Genomic DNA, 6,461 nt, shown 5'->3' with positions numbered 1-6,461 from the left:
TATTGAAATCATAGTCTAATTGATTGAAATAATCTATTCATCCATTTGACATTCATTATCATTCTATACATAACTTGGAATTTCCTCTCCTTTACAGTCTCGCAGCTTCGCTCCTCTCCTTCACCTTTACAGTTGAGCATATTCGTTCTCTTCTTTTTCTCCTTCTTTCTTCTCAATTCCTCTTCTTGAGATATTTCTTCTTGAGATTTGGAAATGAAAATGAAAGAAAAACTCACACGTAACAAAGCGGCGGCTTCGCTACTCTCGCTATCGGTCTCGAATCACGGATTTCCAAGAAGAGAAGATTAGTTAGATCATTAAAAAAAGGAAGACAAAAAGGAAAGATTGAGTAAGATGGATGCGCAGAAGAAGAAAATGAAGAAAGAGAGAGAAGCTCATGAACCGATATTACCTGACCTGAACCTATTTACCTTGTTCAAGAATAAATAGTCCCTAGTGAAAGAAGAATCCATGAATTAGCAGCTTGAGAGGAGAGTCAATTCAGTCAATCCTGAACCTTTGACTCGGCTGGCTGGGTTGGAAGGAAAGACGAAACTAAAGAAGAATTAGACTTTACAGTTCAAGGGAGAAGAAAATGAAAGATGAATGAGACTGTAAACACTCCTTATTCATTCGACAGAACTCAATCACTTGTCCCTCCTATTTATTCCTGCTTTATGACTCTCCCGAAACAGTCAAAGATAAAGACTCCTTTCCTTATTCATGAGAGTTGACTCCGTAACCTGATTTCCCAAAGTCAAAGGCAAAGAGAACCAACCTCTGCCCCGGAACCACTAGAAGTGAGTGTTTTCGCGCATGAACCTATCTATCGGTCTCATAATGGAATTGCCAGCCGCCCTTCTCCTCGTCGCTCTTCTTCTCCGCTCTCTCGTAAACAAACTCTGTCTGTTTCATGTCTTCTTCCCTCTCCCAACCAGCCGCCCCTCTCCCTTTGGTCTCGCGGTTTCACCCCTCTCTCTGATCTTCTTGTCTGGCTGCTTCGCCCCTCGTATCCACCAACTATTACTTTGTGTCTCCTTATATATAACCTTTACTGTCGGTAAGATATTGATTTATAGATTCTCCTTGCCCTATGCTCTTCTTTCTTTACTTTACCTTTCCAGTGTTTGTGAAAGTCAAGCCTAAAGATTCATTCTCGTTCACTGAATCACTATACTTCTTTGATTTCCCTTAGCAAGTCTTTCATCAAGTCAAGACTCCGCAAATGAAAGAGCAAGATCAATTCAAGACTAAAGTAGGCTAGTAGTCTTACCGCTTCTCTCCGTAACCTGTCCAACTCTTCTTTCACAGAAGGAAAGACTGAACCTCACTCAAGCTAGCTAGCTATACTGAACCAGAACCTGAAAGCATTCCCTACTCTAGACTTACCCCAGAACCTGAAAGCATTCCCTACTCTATACTTACCCCCGAACCTGAAACCAGTCCCTACTCTATACTGACACTTCCAACTCCCTCTCTACTTGAACTTAGAACTCTATACTTATTACACACACTTCCTCCTCCCTACTCTCTACTTGAACTTAGAACTCTGTACTTACTCATTAAGCGATCCTACTCATTAAGCTCTACAGCCTACAAGCGATATTCCTTGACGAGGCGAACCTATGTTACCTGAAATCCTCTAACTGAGGAGAGAAGAAGATTGATTACGGGAAGGTCATGCTACTATAACCTTAATAAGCTCTTAACCTTAATAACCTCTATAGAAAGCAAGAGCGGAAGATCCCCATTACTACAATAATGTCAGTCAAGCTCACTCATTAACTTGCCGAGAAAGCTGCAAGAGAAGAAGATTTATTACAAGAGGGAAGGTCATGCTACTAACTTGACGAGACAACAGGAACAACAAACAAGATAATTATATATATTACAGGAAGGAGGGTCAGGTCAAGCTAACCTCTCTCTGGTCTAGAACAAAAGAGTATGAGAAGGAAGCTCAAGTAAGACCTGACGAAGAGAAGAACTGAATTTACATTACAGAAGGGGAAGGGGAATTCTTGTTTCGGCTTTCCTGACTGTGATTGATCGTTAATCTTTCTTCTTCAATCAATTCATTCTCTGATTCTGATGAACCTATACATACTCGGAAGTCTCATTCAAATAGCTTTACCGAGTGAAAGAGTGAAAGAAGGGACAGGAGAAAGAGCTGTTAAAGAATCCATAGGAAAAGGAAGAAGACGACGAGAACGAAGGAAGAGGATTTCATTCAAGAATAAATGGGTTCAGGGTCAGGTCTCATCCAGCTGCCTTACCGAGGTCAAGAATAAAGAGGAAGGAAATAGAGTGGAAGGGTCAAGCTGACCTGACGAGACAAGAAGAACTACATACAATATATTATTACATTACAGGAAGGAAGCTCAAGTCCTCTCTTATAAGTCACCTCTGGAGCAAGCAACAAGCCAACAACATTCATTCCATACGGAGGAGGTCAAGCTAATAACCTAACGTCTCGAGAAAGCAGCAGGCAAGCAAGCAACAACAACATATTCAATTCATTACAGGCGCGGGAAGGGGTCGTCGTCGTCAATCAAGTTAACCTAACGTGACGAGCAAGACAACTACATTTACATTAAAAGGTCAAGCTGACGCTAGTCTAGAACAAGAACTGAATTGACATTACATACAGGAAGCTCAAGCTGACGTGACGAACACAAGAACTACAATATTATTACAGAAGGGTAAAGCTTACCTACCCCTACCAACGTGACGAGAAAGCCAAACAACAAGAGAAGATATTCATTACATACAGAAAGAGAAGCTGCTCACTCACTCACCTATAGCTATAGAGCAAGCAACCAAGAAGAGCAAGCAACCAAGCAAGACAGACAAGAAGATGAATTACATCCGGCGGAAAGGTAAAGCTAATCTGACGTCAAGAAGAACAACATTTACATTACAAAAGCAAGAAGGTCAAGCTCAAGCTACTAACCTGACAAGAACAAGATTTACATTACGGAAGGTTCTCAAGTTCTAGCTAGTCATGAGCAGGACAAAGAAGACAACTTAATTTACATTACGGAAGGTTCTCATTCTCAAGCTGACGCAGCTAGTCATAAGCAAGCCAAACAACAACATTTTACATTACATAAGGTTCTCAAGCTGACGCTATTCATGAAGAACAACATTTTACATTACGGAAGGGTCAAGTTACTAACTTCTAGAAGACAACCAACAAGAAGAACTACATTTACAAGCAAGAAGCTCAAGCTAACCTAAGGTGACGAACAACAACATTCAATTCATTACATACTCCTGCAAGGGGAAGCTAAACTCTAATCTATAGAAAGAAAGAGAAAGAACAAGACCAAGAAAACTAACACTAACATGAATTACAAGCAAACTAGGTAAAGCTCAACCTTATTACAAATATAAATTGAATAAAGAATATTGATATCTCTCCCCCCTTGACCACTTACTCTATTTCTCGATATTTCTGTTTGATTGAAACAAGACTAAATGGATGAAGACGAGTTTTCACTGTCAGACTAAAGCCAAAGAGTTTACGGTGTTTGAATAACTAGTCAAAGTAACTGCCTAAGAGTAACGAACCTATAGTGTTTCAAGACGAAAGAGAAAGGCTTAAGCCAAGATGCGTTCACTCTTCTTTCTTTCTTTCCCCTGTCCCGTAACCTGATTGACTTTGTATTCTTTGCTTTAACTGTTCAAAGTATTCATTCCTTAAAGCTTGGGCTTGGTATTTGTTATTCTTTCTTCTCTGTCTAGCTGCTTGCACCTTAGCTTTGGTTTTGTTGTTACTTCCTTCACCGTCCTCTCTGTAACCTATTGATTCATAGATATAGGACTTAACTAACTACTCTGCTTATGGGTCTCTTTTCAATCACTTGTCGGGGTAAAAGGCAAAGAAAAGGATTTCTGCTTTCAAGACTGAAGAGTACGTAAACTAAGACTGAATGATTAGACTGAAGAACTCTTTCCTTTGTCCCTTCTTGAACTGTAAGAGAAGAAGAGGGTCAAGCTACTACTCTCTATTAGTGGAACCCCTCTACACCAAGGCTTTCGCTATTCGAGAACAAGAGAAAGCTGTCTTCTGGTTGGTTGGTTGGTTTGTTTCTGTATTTCTGTTCTTCTTCAATCCGGAGGCTCTACAGTGAGCTCTCATTGGTTCTTTCAACTGACACTGAAGAGAGGAAGTGAAGCTAAGCTGATTTGATTCATTCTGCTATCCTTGAACAAGTAAAGACTCTCTACTCCTTGATTGATTCATTCTCCTTAACTATTTTACCTGACCTGGAACCACTAGAAGAAGTGTCTTCGTTCCGAGTCGTTCACTCCGTAACCTATCTTTAGCTTATTCTTATTCCTAGTAGAGACTAAAAGGTAAAGGTCAAGATTAATCAGACTTGACAGGAAAGCAACTTACTCTCTCTCCTGATTGAGAAGAAGGTAAAGAAAGACTACTTGATCTGCTGCTCCTCCTGACCCTCTCCTTTGTAGCTCTTCTTCTCCCCTCTCTAACTACAACAAGGGTAACTACAACAAACAGGGATTGAACTAACTCCCTCACGCACGGACGGGTATTACCCTCGCTACTTCACCTCATGAAATCCGAAAGTTCTATCTATTCCATTGCTGGAAGCTTAATAAGACTCTGTCTATGATATTACCCGAGAGTATATTGTTACCTCCTTTCTATTAACCTGAGTGAGAGTATATTGTTGTTACCTTTCTAGTACCTGCTGAGAGTATATTGTTGTTACCCTTCTATCTAGTATATTGAACAACAAAGGAAAGACTGACTAAAGCTTTACCTTAAACCTAAAGAACAAGTAAAGACTATCGCAAGAGAAGAAGATTTATTACGGGAAGGGTCAAGCTACTAACTTGACGAGACAACTGGAACAACAAGATTTATATATTACAGGAAGGAGGTTCAAGCAAATCTCTGGTGACGAACAAGAGTATGAATTACGGGAAGGGTTGGTCAAGCTAATCTGACGTCTCGAGCAACAACAAGATATTTACATTACGGAAGGGTAAAGTCCTCTGACGTCTCGAAACAGGATATTTACATTACGGAAGGGTAAAGCTGACGCTGGTCATGAGGAACAGCATTTCCATTACAGAAAGAAGGGTAAACGTACCTGACGTCTCAAGAAGAACAACATTTCCATTACAGGCAAGAAGGTAAAGTAATCTGACGTCATGAGGAACAAGATTTACATTACGGCAGGGTAAAGCTGACGCTAGTCTAGAACAACAACAAGATTGACATTACAGGAAAGGAAGGTCAAGTTACTAACTTCTAGAAGCCAACAACAATAACAACATTTACAGGAAAGAAGGTCAAGCTAACCTCAGGTGACGAACAACTACATGAATTACATACTACGGAAAGGTTAAGTTAAACTAACGTCATGAGAAAGCAAGAGAAACAACAAGAACAAGAAAACAAACAACAACATTCATTCCAAGCAAGCCAGGTAAAGCTAATCTCTATTACAGATAGAAATACAATAGAATAAGGAATAAATATTGATATATATCTTGACCACTTACTCTATTTCTCGATATTTCTTTTGATTGAAAGAAAGACTAAATGTTGCTGAATTCGAGTTCACTGTCAGACTAAAGCCAAAGAGTTTACGGTGTTTGAATCAATAGTCAAAGTAACTCCATCATAAGAGGAACTTGTTTCAAGACGAAAGAGAAAGGAGGCTTAAACAAGACAAGATGCGTTCACTCTTTCTTTCTTCTCTGTCTGTAACCTTGGTTGGCTACTTAGCTTTGGTTTTGTCTCCTTCACTACTTCCTGAACCGTCTTTCCTCTCTGGCCGGCCGTACGTAACCTATTTCTTCATAGCTGTAGGACTTAACTAACTACTCTCTACGCTTATTGGTCTCTTTTCAATCACTTGTTGGGGTAAAGGGCAAGGAAAGGGATTGATAGAGAATGTGGCTTCTTTACTTCATCATGCTTGAAAGACTGAAGAGTAAGCGTAAACTAACTCTGACTGAATGATTAGACTCAACAAACAACTCTTTCCTTTGTCCGGAACTGTTGTAAGAGGGTCAAGCTCATGAACTACTCTCTATTAGTGTCACCTCGTAAACAAGGGTTTAGCTATTCGAAAACAAGAGAAAGCCGTCTGCAGGTCTCAATACACCCCTGTATTTCTGTTCTTCGGCAATCCTTAGGGTCCACAGCAAGCTCTCCTGGTTTCTTTCAACTTACACTGAGTAGGAAGTGAAGCTAAGCTCATTCATGATCCTATCCTTGAACAAGTCAAGACTCTCTACTCCTTGATTGATTCTGTCTCCTTAACTCTTTCACCTGACCTGGAACCACTATCAGTGTCTTCGCTCCGATCGATTCCTAGTGAGTTCGTTCATCACTCCTATACCTATCTTTTGTTTCTTCTTTTCCAGTGGAGACTCTAAAAGGAAAGGGAAAGATTAATCAGACTTGTGCTTGCCAGGAA

This window comes from Cucurbita pepo, chromosome 12 (assembly GCF_057944985.1).
Source record: "Cucurbita pepo subsp. pepo isolate OVF chromosome 12, ASM5794498v1, whole genome shotgun sequence".
NCBI lineage: Eukaryota > Viridiplantae > Streptophyta > Magnoliopsida > Cucurbitales > Cucurbitaceae > Cucurbita > Cucurbita pepo.
The sequence above is the reverse complement of the archived record's forward strand: the minus strand, read 5'-3'. Positions refer to the sequence as shown.